General features: G+C 39.2%; 1 protein-coding gene across 1 annotated transcript in view; it reads right to left on the bottom strand.

Annotated features, from left to right (window-relative positions):
- LOC114312749 (putative disease resistance protein At1g15890) overlaps positions 1-21068 on the bottom strand; it is a 36849-nt gene extending 15781 nt beyond the window's left edge. Inside the window, exon 1 of the mRNA XM_082898401.1 lies at positions 20786-21068. The gene's annotated coding sequence lies outside the window, so the exon portion shown is untranslated. The remainder of the gene's footprint in view (positions 1-20785) is intronic.
- Positions 21069-21519: the final 451 nt, after the last annotated feature.

Here is a 21519-nt window from a genome sequence, read left to right as displayed (position 1 = left end):
GAGTTAACCAGATCGGCAAGTCGGCCGTTCTCTGCTCGAAGCTCGGTCATTTTCCTTTCGGCCTCCACTAGTTCGGCCGCCTTTGCTTCGGCTTCCACCATCGCTTGCCTTGTGGTTTTGCGGAGTTCTTGGACTTTCCTATAAGTGATATTGTTCTTTTGCAAGGCCTGGCAAAACAAAGGTTTCTTCTCAACCGAAGTAAAAGTTGGAAAAATTTAGACAGAAAAAACAGACAGAGCTACTTACCAAGATCATGGACTTGGAAGCAGACCGAATTGATTTCATTTCGGTGTTCAGTTGCTTCAAGTGGTGCTCCATGTCCTTGGGGAGGCACACACTTTTGGCCAGGTTAAAGGCCAGTTGGTGGTCCTTTTCAGCTACGACCGAATCAGTAGCTTTGATGTCTCGGTCGTTGAAGGTCAGCGGCGGAGCCCACTTCGGAGACTCAGCTCGGTCAGTTTGCTCTGGTTGAGGGGAAGGTTGAGGACTCTGGGGGATGGATTCAACCTCATCGACAAGTTGCCGTTCGGTCGATGTAGGTCGGGCGCGTTTGGAAGGGCGAGATGTAGAAGGCTGCTGAGAAGGAGGGCCACAACGGCAGGCTGCGCCTCGACGGATGGCTGTACTTCGGCTCTGGTTGTTGAAGTTAGAAGGGCCCTGACTCTGCTCTTCTTTGCCATCTCTTCCTCAGCAGTTAATGGAACAAGTCTTATTTCGGGCAAGGTTGGGTCCGGTTCTGGTTCTTCCTCAAGTAGGAAATCGGTCACTCTTGCTTTTCGGCGACCACTATATCGGTAGGTCGGTTCAAAATTTAGAAGCTTGGCCCAACCTCGTTCTTTAATCCGTAGTGCGGCTCGCAAAACCGCAAGGTTGGGATAGCTATATAAGGAATGAAGGTGGGCGAAATCTGCAAAAAACAGAAGTGTTAGTTCGGCTAATAAACTAACAAAAACCGAAATAAAATACAAATAAGAAGACCGAAGTCAGATTACCAGGCTCTCCCTTTTTCCAATTTATAGGTCGGCCAGGAATTTGGGCTTGAAAATCCTCAAAATTCCCAGAGACCCAGAAGAAGTCGTCATCATTAAGGTCTTTGTCCGGTGTGTGCTTAACAATCTTCTCTCGGCGGCGGCGGATCCTAAGGTAGTAGACCCACCCAGCATCTTTCGAGCCGATGGAATATTGATGGAATATTTCGGCAAGGCCGAGGTTTAAACCGGTTTGGTGGTTTAGTGCGGCAATTCCCATAATAATACGGTATGTATTGGTGGACAGTTGGGTGGGGCATAACCTAGTTTGCCTAAGGAACTCACAGATCAACGGTTGTACGGGAAACCGTAGTCCGGTTTCTATTATGGATTGAAGAGTAAAGGGGACGAAGCCTTCGTTATCCCAGGGTGTGATGTCTTTTTTGGCCAAAGTCAAATGGACGTCATCCGGTATGTTATAGTCCTTCCTGAATTCGGCCATCCCACCCGGGGTCTCAACTAGATACCTATACTTGCCCATTTGTTGTATAATTTACGGATAAGTTATCTCGGTGCAAAAATCGTGCTCAGTAGCTCGGTTGAGCGCACACGGGAGTACCTGGGTAACCTAAGTCTGCAAAGTAAAAAACAGAGGGGGTTAAAGCACTGATCTATGGACCGTGCTACAATTTTAAAGCAAGGTATAAGAGCCCTACTTCGGCCTCAAATTAGCTGGTTCTATCTCGGTTCATCTAAAAGTTTGGCAGCTCGGTTTGAGCAGTATGCTCGGTAGACCGGTTTGATGTCTAGGGGCAGCTTTCTGAGTTCGGTCTAAAAGACTAAGAGAGCTGGTTTAGCCCCAAGGCCTAAATCGGCTGCAATGTGAATAGAGTTACTTCGGTTAAGCCTCTGGGGGCGGCTTTCTGAGTTCGGTTTAGGAACCAAGAGAGCCGACTTGGCCCCAAAAGCTTAGTTCGGTTGACCACCGAGGTTCCTAGATTGCTATATTCAAAACTTGGTGATCTTATTTCGGCTAGAGCGAGTTCGGTTATTGATTACAAAGATCTATCTATTTGGGGGCAAACAGGATCCTAGTTCGGTTGCTACGTGATTTTGGATCTAAAAGTGGTTTTCTACATAACAGTTCATACACACATGGAGTTCTACTGGTTTTCTTTCATAAAAGTACGAAAGTAAAGCAACAAATGGAGAAAAATGTTTGCAAAAAACATACAAAGCATGGAAAGTAAAGTACGAAAACATAGAAAGCAAGATGGTTAGATTTTCTTACCAGAGAAGAGAGAAAGAAGACTGGAGTCGGAAACGGTGGCAGCAAGTAAAGAACACGAGCTTGAGTATGGAAGGAGTAGAGGCACAGAGAGAAGATGAAAACAGTAGAGTAAGTGATTCAAGGAGTAGAAAGGTTGTTTTGTGAAAGAAGGGAGAGAAAAAGGCGGCAAAAAGAGGCGGGAACAGTACAAAAATTCTGAAGGGCGGCATGACAGTTGGCCGCAGCTTATCAGAGCTTGCCACGTGTCACTGGAATGGGAAGCGTTACAGTCGCTGTGATTGAAGAGACGTTTTGACCGGACATAGTGATACCCGAGGTAAAGTTGGCTCGGTTGGAAAGCCTGAGGGTTTTTCGCTCGGCTGGAGAGGCTAAAGGGTTTTTAGCTCGGCTGAAAAGGCTTAATAAACTCTAGCTCGGCCAGTAGACTGATAATCCCAATCATGTTGCGCAGATGGAATTAAGGGGCAATTGAGAGGGTAATTTTTGGGAAAAATTGGGCCGAGCTGCGAGTTGGGCTTTGAGGCCCAAAACGCGAAGGACTGAGTAAAAAAGGCCGAAAAGGATACTCCGGCCCAGGAGAGCAAGGTTACTCCGGCAAAGTTACTCCGGCCTAAGGAGGTGTGATTACTCCGGCTCAAGAAGAGATAGTTGCGTCGGCCCAAGGAAGAATAAAGCTACTCCGGTCCGGAGGCAACTCAGAGTTAGGCCGGTCTCAGAGTTAGTCCGGTCGCAGTATGTTCTGGGAAGGCCGGTTTCGGAATTAGTCCGGTCGTGACTTACAATGGTTAGGTCGGTCAGAACTTGTTACTTGGAAGTTTGATCTAAGCACACCAAGGTTGAACAGGGCAGCCGAAGTAAGGAGTTAGAGGAGAAGACCGAGCTAAGGATAGTTCGGCCCTCTGTGGCTCGGTATAGCCAATTTTACTTCGGTCAAATGGAAGTTCGGCCATAAAGAGAACCATCCCACTTGGTTTAAGCAGTGGGGGAGGGTGTAAAAGGATAAGCGTTATCCTTTGGAGTATGAATCCTAGGAGGACTCTGCATGGAGAAATACAAGTCCTACCAGGATTGTGCCACGGGAAACTTATAAAAACCCACAAGCATCACCTTGGAGGAGGTAATTGAACACAATCTTTCTGAGAACTTAGAGCTTTGTCTATTTGTCAAGTTTTTCTGACTTAGGCATCGGAGAGGTTTCCGGCACACACCCGCCGGCTAGCTCACGTTTGTGTTTTCAGGTGATAAAGCGACGTCGTACGGAGGAGCGTGGACTTGGTCAACAGGATTATACGAGGAGAATTATTTCCTCCCCGTACAATTACATTCTTTCCAAAACTCATCACTATCCCAAACATTCAATACAATTAAATTCCCATTTTTTCTCATGCAAGTAAAGTCTCGGGATCTTCAAAGTTAAATTGTAATTCTCAATAAGCATAAGTAAATACCTCCAACACTTAGTTAATTATATCAAAATCCTCTTTTGACTATAATTATAAAATATAATACAAGTGTTCACTTTCGAATTACTAACATTAACTTCCTCAAGTTAATTCAAAGAAATAAATTTAATAATTCAACTCCGAGGCTGTCAGAACCGACTCTTATGAAGGAGAGGGATGTGCCTCCGACATCTAAGTGGAGGAAATCCCCTTATTTTGGAAAGAAGGATCCCTCATCGCGAGCGGTTATATCTACCACCTCTCTTCCATCTCTGAGGAGGACACCACTGTGTCTTTCTGACTATATTGACTCAAGAGAGGAAACCATCATCCCTCTTTCCTCAGTGTTGTGCCTCAGGATTGAGCTAGGGGATTTCCCTTACTACTACTTCTAGTTCAAAGCTTTTTCTAATCCTCCTTTCGACTGGCAAGAATGGGTTGATGATGTTCTCTCAGACAAGGGTTTCTGTCAAAGGCTTTAGGCAGCCCAACTGTTGATTCTTGTGAGGATTTCCCATTCCTTATCTATCCGTTACAATAATGCTAGCCTTGAAGCTATGGCTCTTCGGTGGGGTATCAAGATGTACACCTTCATGTTTCGCAACCATGAGTTGGGGCTTACCCTTGAAGATGTATTTATGTTGCTGTGCTTGGAGATGACTGGCCCTGATGTTTTATGTCCTGAGTGGATTCCCCATGATGACGAGCCTCTGATCGAATCTTTAAAATAGAATTTTCAAGATTGTGGTCGATGGAGTTCTTGGTTCGATGGTCTGAAGAGGAGGACTAAATAAGTAAGGATGGACTGCACTTCTTACACTGCATGGATCCTCCATTTCTTTAGAGATCTTCAACCCTTCGCTAGAGATACTGACCTTGCTTCTCAGCAGTACAACGTTGGTCCGATGTATGGCTCCAAGTTTTACTTTCTGAGGTTTTTGACTTGCTTCCTGTCATTTTTTATTCTTCTAAGCATGCCTTCGAATACTCTTAAACCCTTTGTCTTTCCCCTGCCGATCATATTTTTTAAGGGTGATCGAATCCCCTTGGCCTCACTATTTTTTGGGAATTTATATTACTGATTGGATTTGCTTCACCGGGACACAATACGGTCTATGGATCAATCTGAGCCTATCTCGTTCGTCCAAAGTCAATTCCTACTCTATTTTTTCTTTAAGAGATTCCCAAAGTTTGCTTATACTCTGACCGTATTGAAGGTGAACGTCCTTTCGGAGGTAGTAAACAAGGATGGTATTCACGTGCTTAGAAAGGACGGATCCCGTATATTTGAAAAGGGGAAAACTTGTCAGTCGTTGATCTCACATTGGTCGCGTGTCATTTCCACCCTATCTTTGAATACTTTAGTAGATGATCTTCGGGGCTTTGTGGCTCACCCTTATGTATGTCTATTAATGGGTGTGGCGACACCACTTATTTTCCATGCTTTCCCTCAGCTAGTGTCATTTCCTTTGCCAGAGGATACTTCTGCGCACCTTGTTAATATCTTCGTAATGGTTTTTCCTAGCTCACTACTGGTATGGCATAATGAAGGCTTTGGTAGCGCTGTCTACAGGCCTGATAAGGCAGACTGTCAATTTGGGTTTGATCAATGTGTACCGAAGCCGACACCTCATTTATTGTCCTTTTTAGAAAGTTATGGGCACTTTACTCGTGGACTCCTACACACTTTGCTTCCTACATTTGGCTCTCTATTACTACTGGGTTTAAGTTGGATGAGGGGTTCCACTCCATCTTTCAAGAGATGTTCGTGAAAGAATATTGATGCATTCATTGAGTTTGTTCGGAGTAAACCAGTTATCTGTTCGCCTTCACTGATCAATAAGAAAGACTTGACTTTTCGGTTGTTCGAGAGCCAGAAGTTTGACCATATGTATGAGAGCTTCTTTTCTTCATCTGCTCTGACTGATCCTTCTATTCAGGCCTATACTACTACTTTGGCAGTTGTTGTCTCAGAGCCAGGCTTTTTGACCAAGGCTTCTGGTCCTCAGACGACTAGTCTCAAGATGATGGCCCATAAGCGAGCTCCCAATGCTGACCCTTTTGCCCCTCGCATTTTTAAAAGGCTCTGTCAGGTACTAAATAGACATTTAGTTCTTTCCCTGATTCGTGGCCTTTTTTTTTTTCTTTATTTCTTTCGAGGTTTTGTCTTTTTAAATGAGCACTTTTTATCTTTTTCGCTATACAAGACCTTGCCCCACCTTCTAATCTTGTAGTTGTTGACATTCCTAGTTTTAAGGATGTTTCAGATATTGGTCATACTGCCCCTATCGGGCCTGCCTCTTAGGCGGCTAGTCATGAGGGTAATGAAATCTATTTTCTTTTTGGAAGTTTCCTCCTTTGTTAATTCTTCTTCTCAAGCTTTCGACCTTCTTTTTGCATATATACCAAACTCAGACCCAAACGACACCCTTCCTTTGTCCACTAGGATTGTGAAACACCCCTCCGATGGCTCTTACTGATGATGATGATGAGCATTCTAATCACCTTTCTGATCTTGTCCCTAGTGTGCGTTGTCCCCTGCCAACTATGACTGAGGATACCATCTTTATTACTAGATGTTTCCCTTTTCAATCAGCTGTGGGGGAGGAGCGCCGCTCCAGTGATGAGATCGTTGAGGGAAACGATTTCGGTGTTAAGATAATTAAGCGGGTTGATACTAAGGAACATGCTTCCAGAGGTAATACAGAAGTGAGGTGTGCTTCTAGTGGTGCCAAGGGACACAATTTCGGAAGCGGTGCGGAAGTGAGGTGTGCCTCTAGCAGTAGTATGGAGTTGGCTATGACAAAAGTCTCTGAGACTCACTCTAGCACTTATGGGGATTCCCATCCTCTGACGTTCCTTCCTTCCACGACGACAAGTTTTCATATTCTGGTTTCATCATGATTGATCAGGTAGTTGATTAGGTGCCCTTCGTATAGCCAAGTGGCTTTGTTGATATTGGTGTAAACACCTCATTTTGACTGGCCAAAAGACTTGGACGCTTTTTTTTTATCACCCGATGATGAAAACAAAAATGTGCTATCTCACAAAATTCACAGTAAGAAAAATGGAATTTGAGGTTTATCCTCAACCTCAAACCTATCTTGGCCAAGTATTTTAGACTTGTTCAAAATTCTCTTTTTTCAAAATATTCTTTTTACGCATAATTCCAATAATTCTGTTGAAAAATCTTGTTTTCCCTATAGAAAAAAATTATTTGTGAATAGTGCATGAATAGTGCCAATCGGCATGAATAGTAGCCGACCACCCAATTAATTGGTTGGTCGGCCAAATAGTGCATAAATAGTAGCCGGCCGGCCAATAGTGCATAAATAGTAGTCGGTTAGCCAAAAAATTGGCCGGCCGACAAATTTGTCTAGCAACAAGGCAGTTGTGGCAAAATTCTTATTTAGTGTGTGTGAGACACTACACTATCCCATTTTCTGATCCATTCATACACGAATGGATACACACTCAACCTTCATTGCCTAGTGCTTGATCCATTGAAGGTAATGCTCTAATTTTGTCTTCTATTAGCTCCATTATCTTCACTAATGCTCCATTAGTCTTCCACTTTGTCTTCCACCATCTCTATACTTGCATTGCCTATATAAAAAGAGCTTAAGTCTTGAATGAGAGGACTAAAGAGAGGATACTGATTGAGAGACTAAGAGAAATTGATAGAAAGAGAAGTCTTGCTTGAATTGAGAGTTGATCAAAATTGAGTTTAAAACTTCCATTTGCCTATCATTTACATACACTATTATAGCCCATCTTTCATTACCAAAATCACACAAAAATTCCATTGTAGTCAAATTCAAGAGCCTTGATCAAAGAAAGGGTTATTGTTGTTGAAAATAAGAAAATCATTGTGTTAATCAACTCCCCCCCTCCCCCCTCCCCACACTGTTAGACAATCCAAAACACCATTATAGCTAAAATTCTAAGTTTTCGAATTGAGGATTAAGAACAAATTTCATACACTTGAGGGTGATCAAAAGGAAGTTTGGAAATTAAGAAATTCATTCTTTCTTTGAAAGGTAAATTTTTAATCTCTTTTATTTTTCTTTTTGTATTTTTTTATATTAATTTTCTTACTTTGATTTCATATTATAAACATGTTGTAATCTAATTGGAAGTTTTTGGTTGAGCCACATGCATATTCTTTGTTTGTCCTGTCTCAGTGTTGCAACAAAATAGATTCTGTCAGGCCTAATTGGCCGGTTGGCTAATTAATTGCCTAACCACTAAGTTTTTGGCCAGCCAGCCAACTTCTTCTAGACAGAATAGAGCAGTCTTTCGGCGTTAAGCAGAATAGTTTCTGGCGGTCTCCGAGGCACATGCAGTTTTTGTTTTTCTTTTTAATTTGAGAAATTCATGAGGTTTTATTTCGTTGTAATATTTTCTTCCTCTCACTCCTTATTTGGATATGTAATTATTCAAGTGTTGTAATAATTCCTCGCCCTGCTTCTCTCTATCCCATTCCTTTACTCGATTTTCTTATTTGTACATAAACATCATATTGTGTTTTTATCCTATCCATGCCTTGCATCCATATTTCATGTATCTTGATTCGGCTAAATTTATATTTATGAATTTAATCAATTTTTATGTGATTATGTGCACTACCTCATGTTCTTAAGATAATTCACATGTTATATATTAGAAGTCAAATCTTTAGTTGCATCTCATGAGTGAATTGCATTAGGATTTTATATACAAAATCATGCATATTTTTCTAACTTTGTTTTGTAACTGTTAGCGGGACATCGGTAAATATGTAAATTGTTATGCTTTAGCATCCCGCTTTTGTGTGTTTTTTTATTTATTTTTATTTTTTTATACTATGTTTGGCATCCTACCATGTGGTTGTTTGTTTATTTGATATATCTCTATGAATGCCAGTGGATGGAGGTTTTGTTGTTCAATTTGAAATAATATTGATTTTTGTGTTTGTGAACTCAATTTCTTTGAGTTGTACATCTTCAAAACTCCTTCAAAAATACATGAAATCAAATTATTCCAAAATGAATGACATAGTTTATACTTATATGCTTCATATAGTAAATTTTAGAAATTCTTAAATAAATCAAAATATGAACATATAAAGTTAATAAAACTCATATCATGGTTTAGTATAGGCCGATCTTTGATTGAGTGAGTGGGGGTGCTCAATTAAAGACCTTCCTCTCTCATACCTAAGGTTACGAACCGAGACATCTTTGGTTACGACGAACAGTGGCCTAGCAAGAGTCATGGGTTTCCTAATTTTCCCAAAATATTAGGTGGGAACTTTAAGATCTGGTGATGCAATTCATTTATGGCAAATATTTTTCAATAAAATGGATTTTCTATAAAAGTTTCCAAATCTGGACTCTCATCTATATTTCACATTGTACTCGTGAGACTAGATCAAAGAGATCGAGGGTCTGAATTGTTTAGCGTGGGGGTACCCCTTGGGTAATGCTATAGCTGGGGGCCCTTAAACTCTACTTGATTCAGCCCCGACTACCCCGGCTCCACCTAATGATTTCCCATCTTGTAATCTTGCTTTTTGAAGTTTGTTAAGTATTTTCATTTGTGAGAGTTTCTTGCTCAAATGGTTTTACTAGTCACTACTCCTAATAAAGCTCCCCTCTCTTTTCAGTGCTAGCTGCTACTGGGGTCTTGCATTCACTTGCCTTAGACTCAGTCCCAACTCTCTTTGTGACTCCTCATAGCAGGGGACACATCTACCTTTAAGACAATTGCTATGGGCTCCCTATTAGAAGTACCCCCGAATGTTCTAGATCTAGATCTTAGCGATTCTCATTTTGATAGTGATGCTTTTGGTCCTCTCCCTCATCGGATTGAATTCTCAAGCTCAGGATTTCTTCCAAAGGCCACTCTCTCGGGTGGCTCGTCTAACCCGATAGAGATTAGAGAGGCTCCTGAAACTAACATCTCCCCGACCCGACTCCATCTCCAACTTTTGGCAAAATACCATTTCTTCACTATTGGTTAACTCCTAAGTTCACATCAATTCTACAGCTTGTGCATTCGAGTTACCCCGAGACCTTTTTTCGACTTGTGCATTGGGTAAACCCACTAATTCAGACTGTTCTTCTCGAGTCTTTTGCCACTCTCCTATATAGCTTGGATAAACAATGAATATGTGACCTTAATAGGAAGGTAGTCGAGACAGCATATTAGGGGATCTTGGATATAGAGCGTCACTAGGTGGATCTATCATGGCTTTAGAGGCACCTGGATATAGCCTCGAATGCCAATCATCGGGTAGAGGTTTTGTCTGTGCTTGACTTTTATCAGACTTCTATAGATGAGACTAAGGCGACTCTTCGTGAGTTTGAGTTGGGCTATACTCAAGCCTTGGAGGTTTTAGAGGCACATTCCACTAATTGTCTTTAGGATGTAGAAGTGACGGACAACTTCTTCGAGGGGGTCTTTAGAAGGGATTAAGTTTCTTCACTTTACTTTGTTGACATTTCGCCTTTTATTTGCACTTCTATTTTCTTTTCTGCTTGGGTCTATAATAGAGATTACTGAAGGCTATTGAACATGATATTATGATATTTTCTAGCTTCTTGTAAATGCTAAGTAGATGCACAGATGACTTAATAGGCTTGTTGATTATGACTTCACTTGGATAGTTGTATGAGTATAACCTAACTCTTGCTTCCATGAGATTTTCTCCGAGTGTTGTGTAGGTATGACTTCCTCCGAGTTCTTGTGTGCTTTTTTGATTCCTTTCTCATTGTTTTCTTGCCCCTTTCAATAAAAAATTTTGATTTAGGACAATGCAATGGAATAACAAAGTTTTGGAGGCTTTGTCATTGTTTTCTCATTCTACTCGATAAAACATTTATCTCAAATGATGCAATGGAAAGAACAATCATAGGCATATTTATATAAAAGCTGAAGTATTCTCATTACTTTCTCACTTTTCTTGACAAAAATAAAAAGTTTTCATCTCAAGTGATGGATCTCAAGTGATCCAACAGACATATACATCATAAAGGAAAACCACTTTTTTCATAACGTAAGGAAAATGAAACTTATAGACAAAGCAAGAGAATGAAAGTGGTATTTAACATAGATGAGTTTATTTATGGGTAATAACACTTGATGAACTTTGCATTGAGCGGGCCTATTCAGAAGCCATCTTCAACTCTTATGAGCCTGTAGGACACGTTTGGGCTTGCTTGGATCACCCTGTAGGGCCCCTCCCACTTTGGGAAGGACTTAGGCAAGGGTTGTCCTCACATGATTGGTTCTACGATCTTCAATACTAGATCACGCTTTTTCGAACATTCTCGGCGCCACTATCTGATTATAGGCTCAGCTGATGGACTCATGATACCTTTTCATGACTTTCGCGGCCCTATCTTTATTTTCTTCCAACGTTTCAAGTCTAGTGGTTCGCAGCTGAAGCACAATTCCCGAGGCGAGGGCCATCCGGGCAGATGACATCTGGAACTCCATAGGTAGCACCGCTTGGGACCTATACACGAAGGAGTAAGGAGTTTCTTGAGTCAACTTTCTCTTCGAGATGTTATATGTCCATAGGGTTATTATCAACTGTTCAAACCAAATCCCGCTGAATTCATCCATCATCTTACTCAGAATTCTGATCAAGGTCTTTTTTTGTGGCCTCTGTTTGTTCATTCCCTTTGGGGTAATAGGGAGTGGATTTGTGATGCTTCATTTGGTAAGTCTCATGAAGGCTTTTCTTGTGTTTGTTTATGACGGGTGTGTCGTTGTCCAAAAGGATGGTTTTCGACACTCCGAACCTGCTAATATTTTCCTTGATAAAGTTTGCAACCACGGGCCTAGTAACATTCTTCAAAGGGATCGCCTCAACCCATTTTCTGCTCAACCCCGTGGTTGTGAGGATCCGTTTATACCTCTTGGATGGTGGAGAGATTGGCCCTATAAGGTCGAAAGCCCAGGAATGAAATAGCCACAGTGTTCTAATGCTATGCAGGTCTATGTCTAGCACATGGATCAAGTTTCTGTGCTTCTAATAGAATTGACATCTCTTCACATAATGGGAGGCATCTGACTCCATGGTCGACCAATAATACTTGAGATGTATCAGTTGCTCGAACAATCGAGCCCCTCATTGATGTTCAATTTTGTGAGCTCTTCCAAGGGCTAGATCCTTAGAGAGACACCTCAGGGAAGTTCCCTTAATGCTTCTTCTATAAAGTTTGTCTTGATCAAGAAAGTACTGCCTCGCTCTCCTCTTGAGGTGTGCAATGCCCCTCGGATTTTTAGGTAATGTCCCCTCCTTAAGATAGTTGATAGACTTGTCACCAGTTGAGGGTATCAATCTCAAAGCAACTTTCATCCTCCCGGATGTATGATTGGTACTTTGGGCATTCTTTTTGTACTTGGTTCGAGTCTTTCTTCATATAGGCCAATAGTAGCCCTATCTCTAGATCCTTCGGTACAGACTCATATCTCTATCCCCGCAGGACCTTTCATGAATCTGTTATAGTCAGAAGTTTGCTTCATCTTGGTCAATGCACGGGGCCAGGAATCTGGTACTTGCCCCAGAAGTAAAGTTCACCTCCAATAACTGTGAATTATGCAAGTTTGGCCATAGTCAACTTTCCGCCTTTACTTTTGAGTAGTTCAATGACTTCTCCTTTACAGTTCCTCAAAATGTCTTTGTTCTCGGGCACTACTGAAGGTTCCGTTCTCTTCTTGATAACAATTGTCACCTCTTCCTCTAGGATGTTAACTCTTGCCCCTGGTATTGCGAGGGCATTTGAAAATTTGTTGTCGGGTCAAGGCACATGCTTCATTTTAACCTTCTGAAATTTGTCTAGAAGTCCTTGGACCATAGTTCGATATGTGACCAAGGCAAGTTCTTTTAAGGTGAACTGTCCTGAAACTTGCTTCACTATCAGCTTTGAATCCTCTCGGATCCGAATCCTCTTGATATTGTGCTTCACAGCTGCTATGAAGCCTAAAATAATAGCCTCATACTTGGTCTCATTGTTTGAACAATAGATGTCTAGCTTATAAGATAAGTACAATTTTTCTCCACCTTTGCTTATAAGAACTATCCCAGTTCCACCTTTCCCTCCAATTGTTGGTCCGTCAAAGCTCAATGTCCAGAAGCCTCCCTTAAAATACATAGTTGCATACATTTCTCCCCTCAATTCTTCATTCGCTGACTCCTAGTCGCCGTATGGAAATTGGGCAAGGAGATTAGCTAAGGCTTGGATTTTGATCGCCTTGGGAGCTACACATGTAATCTCAAATTCACCCAGAGCTAGCAACCATCTTGCCACTTTTCTGATTAGAGCAGGCTTGCTGAAGAGGTAGTGCATTGGATCACTTCTGGTGACAATCTAAATTTGATGTGCTAAAAAGTAATGTATGAGCTTTTAGGCAGTGAATACCAAAGCTAGGCAATGTCTCTCCACCAAAGTATACCGAACTTCTACCCCTTTGATGTTCTGGCCGATGTAGTACACTGGATGTTCTACTCTTACACCAACAATGCCCTTATGGACTTGGGGGTTGAGGTTAGATACAACATCAAAGATACCTCGGGCTGCGAGCTATCATGATCTGTGGAAAGTCTGGGTCGCCTTGATCTCTAAGGCTTTTTGGTGCTCTTTGTTCCACTCGAACATGGCATCTTCCTCTAACAAAAACTTGAAAGGGGCGGAGATCTCCACAAGTGCTGGAATAAACCTCCGAATATAAGATACCTTCCCGAGGAACTTCTTTAACTCCTTTCAAATATTAATATTGTGTTTGGTTTGTGGATTTGGGTAGAAATTTTTAAAAAAAGGAAAAAATATATATGAAATATAGATGAAACATAATTATATTTTATCAATATATGGTGAATTAAAATTACTACTATCATATGGTAAATTAAAATTACGAAACTTATAAAACTAAATGTGTTTATATTTAATTGTAAATATAACTTTTGTAGTTTATTATTAATTTTTACGAATCAAATTATAACATGTATTTTTTATTAGGAACTTAGAACACATCATAATAATAAATAATAAAAAAAAATCATTCTCTTATGTGTAACTCTAATAAAAATGAATAAAATTTAATTAATTATAAATCATTTTACTACTTATTTTAGATAAATTTTATGTTATTATTTAATTTTAAAAATTATTTTTTGATTATTTAATTATACCCATTCATAGCACAAATAATACGTTAGTAAATAAATAAATAAATAAAAGGATAAAAATAAACATGTTGATGTTGTAAATGAAAGAAGCAAATCAGCATACAATATTGCAAATTCACATAGACATAGAGATGGAAAGATATCATCAATCATCTCCTTCATTTGGGAACAAGTTATTTTGGTAATATTTTGATTTTTTGATTAAAATGTGAGGTTATAAAAAATTTAGTACATTTTGGATGATTTTTTAACTTTTCACGAAAAGACCTACAAAAAAATAAAGAGAAAAAAGAATTTTTGAATTTTTTGTACAATTTATTAATTTTTTGACTTTTTCAAAAAAATTTTATTTTTAAAATTTTGTTAACCTCCCAAACAAGCCCTAAGCATCTTTCAACAAAGAATCCAAAAATTAAAAGCAAGCAGGCCCGACCTATGCAGAAGAGGACAGTAGCTGGCCTTCCTTAGGGGAGAGGCTTCTCCAATTTACATATTAACTGGACGGTCCAGTCCATGTGCCGAGATCCTGCCGCCTCATCTTTTCTGCAAATGGCTTAAGTAAATAGGGCTACATATGCTTAGGAATGGCAACGGGGCGGGGCGGGGCCGGGGATCACCCTCCCCGTCCCCGATCCCCGATGGCAGAACTTTCCCCCGTCCCCGTCCCCGTCCCCGACGGAGAACCCACCCCCACCCCCACCCCCACCCCCGCCCCCTAACGGGGATCGGGTTTCCCCGACCCCGAAAATCCCCGGCTAAAAAACAACATCAACAAATCTCAACATCTCAGATTCTCAGTGAGCTCAAAAAGCAACATTAAGAAGATCAAAAAAAAAAAAAAAGAAAAAAAAATCTGTCATAGATATATATATGTATATATATATATATATATAACAATCATAAAAAAAATTATATATATATAACAATCATAAAAAATCATAGATATATATATACACACAACAATCAGATTTATTCAACAATCAGATCTATTCTTCTTCTTCAGATCTGTTTCTGTTCTTCTTCATGAATCACGATCTTCTTCAGATCTGTTTCTGTTCTTCTTCATGAATCACGATCTGACGGACGGAGGGGCTTCACGGACGGAGCGCTTCACGGACGGAGGGAAAGGGAGAGGGTTCACGATCTGACGGAAAGCTTTACGATCTGATGGATGGAGGGCTTCACCGTGAAGCCTTCACGGACGGAGGGATCTGACGATGGAACGCTTCACGGACGGAGGGAGATGGAGAGGGAGAGGGGGAGAGGGCGAGGAGAGGGAGGGAGAGAGATGAGACTGAGTCTGAGATTTAAGGGAGAGAGAGATGAGGGCCACGGTCGGTGAGAGAGAGAGAGACACAGGAAATGAGAGAGTTCACATCAAAAGTAATATAATACAACTAATATTTAATAATACAACTAAGCATCAGTGGCGGGGAGGAATCGGGGAAATTCCGGGGCGGGGCCGGGGCTGACGGGCCTATCCCCGTCCCCGGCCCGAAATTGATCGGGGAGTGATTTTTTAATACCATCCCCGTCCCCGTGGGGATATTTTTCGGGGAAAAACCACTTATTTCGGGGTCGGGGGATCGGGTCCCCGTCGGGCCGGGTTTAAATTGCCATCCCTACATATGCTGAAGCCAAAACCGGTATATTTTATCTTAGCTAAGTAAAGAACCAAGGCAGAAATGTGAATAAAATAATGGAGTCAATGAATAATTACATTGATCTTGCTTGGTTCCATTTTTCTAAAAACAGTTTTTAGAAAATTCTACTTTTTTATTTTTCGTGTTTTTTGTTTTTATTGAATTTTTTAAATATATTATGCAAATGTTTTACTTTTTAGACACACCTAACATAAATACACCTAAAAAGTAAAAAAATTGTAAATTTTTTTTTTAAAAATTCACTAAATACAAAAAATACAAAAAAAAATACAAGAATTCAGTACATTTTTTATATTTTTATGTATTTCTTAATTTTTTTAATATTTTTTTACTTTTTAGATACACCTAAGTAAGGTGCATCTAAAAAAGTAAAAAAATGTTTAAAATTTTAAAAATATTCACTAAAAACAAAAAAACACAAAAGTCAAAAAACTCAATTTTCAAAAAACTTAATCCAGAAAACTCAAACCAAACACACTGATTGGTATTCTAAACAGATATTTATACGAGATATACAATTTGGAAAATGGAAAGCCAATTGTACCTAGGGATGTAATTTTGGCCCGTGGCCCGCGAGTAGTCCGAAGCCTGCCCGTGACTCGAGGTGGGCCCGGCCCATTAAGGCCTGTTAAGACTCGGGCCCAAGCCCAGCCCGAGACCTTGGGCCAGGGCTTGGACAATCGTTTTGATGTCCGACCCGGCCCGTGGCCCAACTCATCGGCCAGCTCAAGGCCCGTCCAAAAGCCCAGCCCGCCCGAGTCACCCGAGGCCCGGTGTTATTTTTAATAGAAAATAATAAAATTTTGGTAAAAAAAATTAAAAATTGTTTAGGCCCGTCCAAGCCCGCCCAAAGCCCGAGCCCCAGGCCTAGGCCCAAGCCCAGGGGCCCGGCCCGAGGCTTGGCCCATTGACCCGCCCAAAGCCCAAATACCCCTGGGCCTGAGCTTGGGCCTGGGCCTAGTTTTCTAGCCTGTGGACCGGCCCGGGCCAATCCGATTTTGGCTGGAGCCCGCAAGGCCCGACATGGGCTGGGCCAAAATTACATCCCTAATTGTACAGAGCCTAAGAATAAGGATTATGATTGACATATACAAGCAGTAAATCAAGGTGATGAGACAGTGATTGTTTATCTTGCTGAGGTGAGTGGGTATTTTTTTCTAATACTGACGCTATGTTTGGATTGAGTGATTTGAAGAGAAAAGAAAAAAATTGAGAAATGTATTTATCTAACTTGTTTGGATAACTTAAATGAAGAGAAATGGGGAGAAATAGAGAAAAACGAACAGAAATTTATTTCTCTTATAATCCTCATTTTTAATCTTCCCAAAATTGAAGAGATTGGGAAAGAAAAAAAACTAATATTTTCATAATACCAACTTTGTTCCTATAAAAATAAAAGAAATAAAATGATTGAAAATATAAAAATGTTATTTTAGTAATATAACATAAAATAATTTTTTTTTCTCTTATAAAATCTAACCAAACAAAAAGAAGAGAAATCACAATTAATTCTTTTCTTTTCTTTTATCTTATAATTTAAGTAATCATTTTTCTTCTTCTCTCTCCTTAGATTCCCAAACATAGGCCCTGTTTGGTACAGTTTTTTTTCAGCTTATTTCAGCTTTCAGCTTAATTTAAGCTATTTTGATGTGTTTGGTTTAACTTAACAATGCAGCTTGTAGCTTTTTGTAAGTCAGAAATCAACTTATTCTTTGAGTGAGGCAAGAGAAACTTAATTTATAAGTCAGAAATCAACTTATGTTCATAGTTATAAGTTATAAGCTGTTAAGGCATAAGCTATAAGCACTTTCCCACAACTCTACCAAACAGGGCCATAGTCTAAGCAAAACAGAGACGCTATCTTTCCTTCCTCTTTTCTTCCATCTTTTCAATTTCTCTACTCTCTGTCCCAAGTCCTAACCAGGTTCTATTTTATCAGAAGAGAAAAAAGGGATCTAATTCTCTGTAACTAAAAGCACAAAAATCCATTCATCTCTCTCTCTCTCTCTCTCTCTCTCTCTCTCTCTGTGTCTCACACACACACACACACACACACATACAGTTTGGTATGCATTCTTCAACTCATTCGACCTCATCAATAGGAATGGATGGAGGATGATGATGTCCATTTCATGGTCAGCTCTTGATTCAGATTTCCAATTTATTTTATGGGTTGTTTTGTTTTCCATTGAATTTCTTTTGTTGAAAACAAAGAGTTTCTGAAATTTTTTATTAACACTGTTTGGTTGAAAGATTTAGGAAGGAATTTAGAAAGGAAAAGAGAAAAGGTATGTGAAATTAGGTGAAATGTAAGTATATTTTATTCACATTTCATTTTTTTTTTCTTTCTCTTTCCAAATCTCTCTTCAAATCTCTCAATTAAATACAGTGTAAAGGATTTTTGTTCCTTCAAGTTGCCATGACAATCTGAAAATGGAGAAGAAAATAATCACTTCTTGGTTTAGGTTTTCTAAAAACACTTTTCAGAAATTTTACTTTCTTATTTTTCGTATTTTTTTATTTTTACTGAATTTTTTTAATAGTTTAAGTAATTTTTCCAATTTTTAGACACCTAACATAAATATACTTAAAAAATATATGTAATTTTTGTGCAAAAAATCTTTAAAAAATTCACTAAACACCAAAAAATATAAAAATTCAACTTATTTTTTTATATTTTTATGTATTTATTAATTTTTCAAAATATTTTTTCACAAATATTTTATTTTTTAGATATATCTAAGTATGATGTATCTAAAAATTAAAAAATATTTAAAATTTTAAAAATATTCACTAAAAATAAAAATATATAAAAAATAAAAAATTTAATTCAAAAAACTCAAATCAAACACACTAATAATTTCGCAAAGGTGAAATTCATGGATGGTCGTTGTGTTTGTTGTAACTTCCTGCTAACAATAAAAAGATGCAGTTTGAACGCCGCATCAACACCATTTGTTTGCTTAATAGAGACAAAATGACAATGTTTTGCTTAGCTAAGGTAAAATATATTCGTTTGGGCTTCAGCTTACGTGGCCCTATTTGAGCCATTTGTAGAAAAGATGTGGTGGCAAGATCTCAATCCATGGAGTCCAGTTAACACGCAAACTCGAGAGAAGCCTCCGGCCGAAAGAAAATACACTATAAGTTATTACACCTTTTCCATACCCTTTTCCATCGTTTTTTTTTCTTCTTTTTTTTAAAATACATTTCGTAAAAAATTAAAATGTTAATTAAATAACTAATTCTCAAACAACTCGTTTTGGGAATACTATTTTAGTAATTTTTTTTTTGATTTTTTAGTCAAAATATGAGTTAAAAAAAAAAATTATTATGTTTGGTGCATGAGAGGGTCTGGGAATATCGCCGGAAAATTCGAATGTTGTTGGAAAAGTAGCCAAAAACTTCGAATGTCTATCAGAAAATTCGAAAATTTTCAAAGATCGCTGGAAAATCCGAATTCTCTAGAAATTATGAGAAGCTTAGATTTTTCAATGATTACAACTAGAAACACAATGGTAAAGAGATGATGGAGATAAGAGATAGGGTGAAAAAGAAGACAACGTAGTTAGAAAAAGAATAATGACAAGACTCTCCCATGGATCTCTCACTTTCATTCTGAAGGTAGATAATGGAAAAGGGAAATTAGTTCTTTCTCAAATTGTTTCCCCAAAATTCATCACTTGTAAAGTTATGAATGGGTGCTATTTATAGGCACCTCATGATGTAGGATGAAGCTCATGCGCAAAGCATATAGAGAATATTCTCTCTAACCACTCTGTTTGAGGATGTGACCTCTCCGAGGATGAGAAAAATCTCGAAGAGGAGATCAACCTCTTGGTGAACGCTTTTTCATTGCCACGCCTAACCAATGATCCCCAATCATCTCAAAGGGTCAGGGATAGTCCCAGAGGACGCCCTGCTGCGGAAAGGTCAGGGGTAGTATAAGAGAACGTATTGCCGCAAATATCGTCGAGTCTCAAAGACCCGCTAGATCGTGCCACCTAGATTCGGGTATAGGTTCGTTTATCCGAAGAGTGAATTTATATCCACTCACCATCCTCGGGATCAGGTACTTTATTTGGACTCCATCACGCCCATGGTTCTAGTGCGTAGATTTCAAAAAGCTCCGAGATCGCTAATGTTCTGAGACTCATTAACGGAGCTACTTATAGATTGCAATCAAATTCGTTTGAAGCCAAATGCTTCGGATCTCTAGGTTCATAGATCTAAACCATTCGAGTCCGAGCTCAAATAGGTCTCTAGGCTCATGGTTCGGAGGCCTTTCAAGACTAAGCAAATAACTCAGAGAATAGATTTTCTCCTAGAGTTTCATCTCTTCTGAAAACAATGATCAACCTTCTCGAACGTCCTTATCATTTAGGCCTCCTCAAATGGGCTTGTTGGACTTTCTCTAGAGAAAGCCCGATGGGTCTTCCTCGGTCCAAGTTGTTGACTTTCATATGAGCCTATTCAATAGAATTCACTTGGGTGCATTTGGCGATAACTTCTTTGAGCTCACAAATTTTTTTGGTTTTCAGATTGAGTTTTGATTGACCCAATTAATTTAGTTAGTTCAAGTTAACTCCTCTTATATTTAATAAAAAAAAAACAAACAAAAAAGTAAAGAGAAATAGAATTTTTTGACTTCTCGTATAGTTTATTTGTTTTTTAGCAGTTTCAATATCTATTTGATTTTTAAGCTAAAATGCCTGCTTGCTAAACGAGAAGCATCCTTTGAAGCAAAAAATCAAACATATGCAAGAGAGTTTAAAATAAATAAACAGAAGTGATTGGTAGCTCGAATTTGCTTTCCCCGAATCCCCCGAAACGATGTCATTTCGTCGTTTTGATTTTTTTTTTTTTTCAGAAGAAGAAAATCAGAAGAAGAAAGAAGAGAAGAAAGAAAAAGGAGGAAGAAGAAGAAGGAGGAGGGAAGAAGAAGGACGGGAGGAGGCCAACAAAATCAGGCTAGAGGCGGAGGCGGGGGCGGGGGGCAGAGGCAGAGGCAGGGGGCGCTGCGAGGCAGAGGTGGAGGCGACGGCGGGCGACGATCGGGCGGAGGCGAGGCGACGGCGGACAGAGCTCCTCCTCTTCCCCTCTCTTCTCTCTCTCTCTTCTAAATTTCGGACTATTTGGGGGGAGGGGGGAATTTCGGAGAAAAAAACATTTCTCATAAACAAATTACAAATAAACAAATTGAAAAGGAAAATCTCAAGAGATGCTTTGATAGTAGTTACCTGATCTTTGAAAGCTGAGAGACACTTTACTGAAAGATCAAAACAGATTGTAAGGCGCTCAGAAGTAAACCTAAGGCAAAACAAGACAAACAAAAAATGTTTTTCCTCTTGCAAATCTTTTGTCAGGATAGAGGAGAGAGAATGGGGGAACGGGAAACAAGATAAACAGAGCTTTAATCAATCTGGGCGCGGCTCTGGCTGCAGTTGTTGATGCTCCTGTCGTGCGCGGTCCCCTAGTTTGTCAACTTTGAATGCTAACCAGCCACGCGTTGTAATTGTTATCCACTAGACTTAACGGAGATTTCATTATTATACACTCACTGATGTACCTCATTGATTATTTATTATCATAAATATTATGGAACATGATATATCTATTCAGATTTTTTTAAATTAAAATAATGTGTTACATATGAAATGAATTTGAATAATTAGTATAAAATTCTGAATTTTTATATCGGGTCGATAGCATTGTTGATTTGTTATTGATCACTAGATTTATAAGGATCTCTCTCTCTCTCTTTCTCCTTTCAAAGTTTTTTGAAAAGTGTTCACTATACTTGGTTATCATTTTTCAAAAACACTTTTCAGAAAATCCTAATTTCTTATTTTTCATGTTTTTTTTTATTTTTATTGATTTTTTTTAATATTTTGAGCAAAATTTTTAATTTTTAGACATACCTAACATAAATATACCTAAAAAGTAAAAAAAAAAATTGAAAAAAACCTTTTAA

The sequence above is a fragment of the Camellia sinensis genome, chromosome 12 (genome assembly GCF_055761805.1).
Source record: "Camellia sinensis isolate YWXY chromosome 12, ASM5576180v1, whole genome shotgun sequence".
Classification (NCBI taxonomy): Eukaryota; Viridiplantae; Streptophyta; class Magnoliopsida; order Ericales; family Theaceae; genus Camellia; species Camellia sinensis.
Note: the sequence above shows the minus strand (reverse complement) of the source record. Positions and strands in the feature narration are given on the sequence as shown.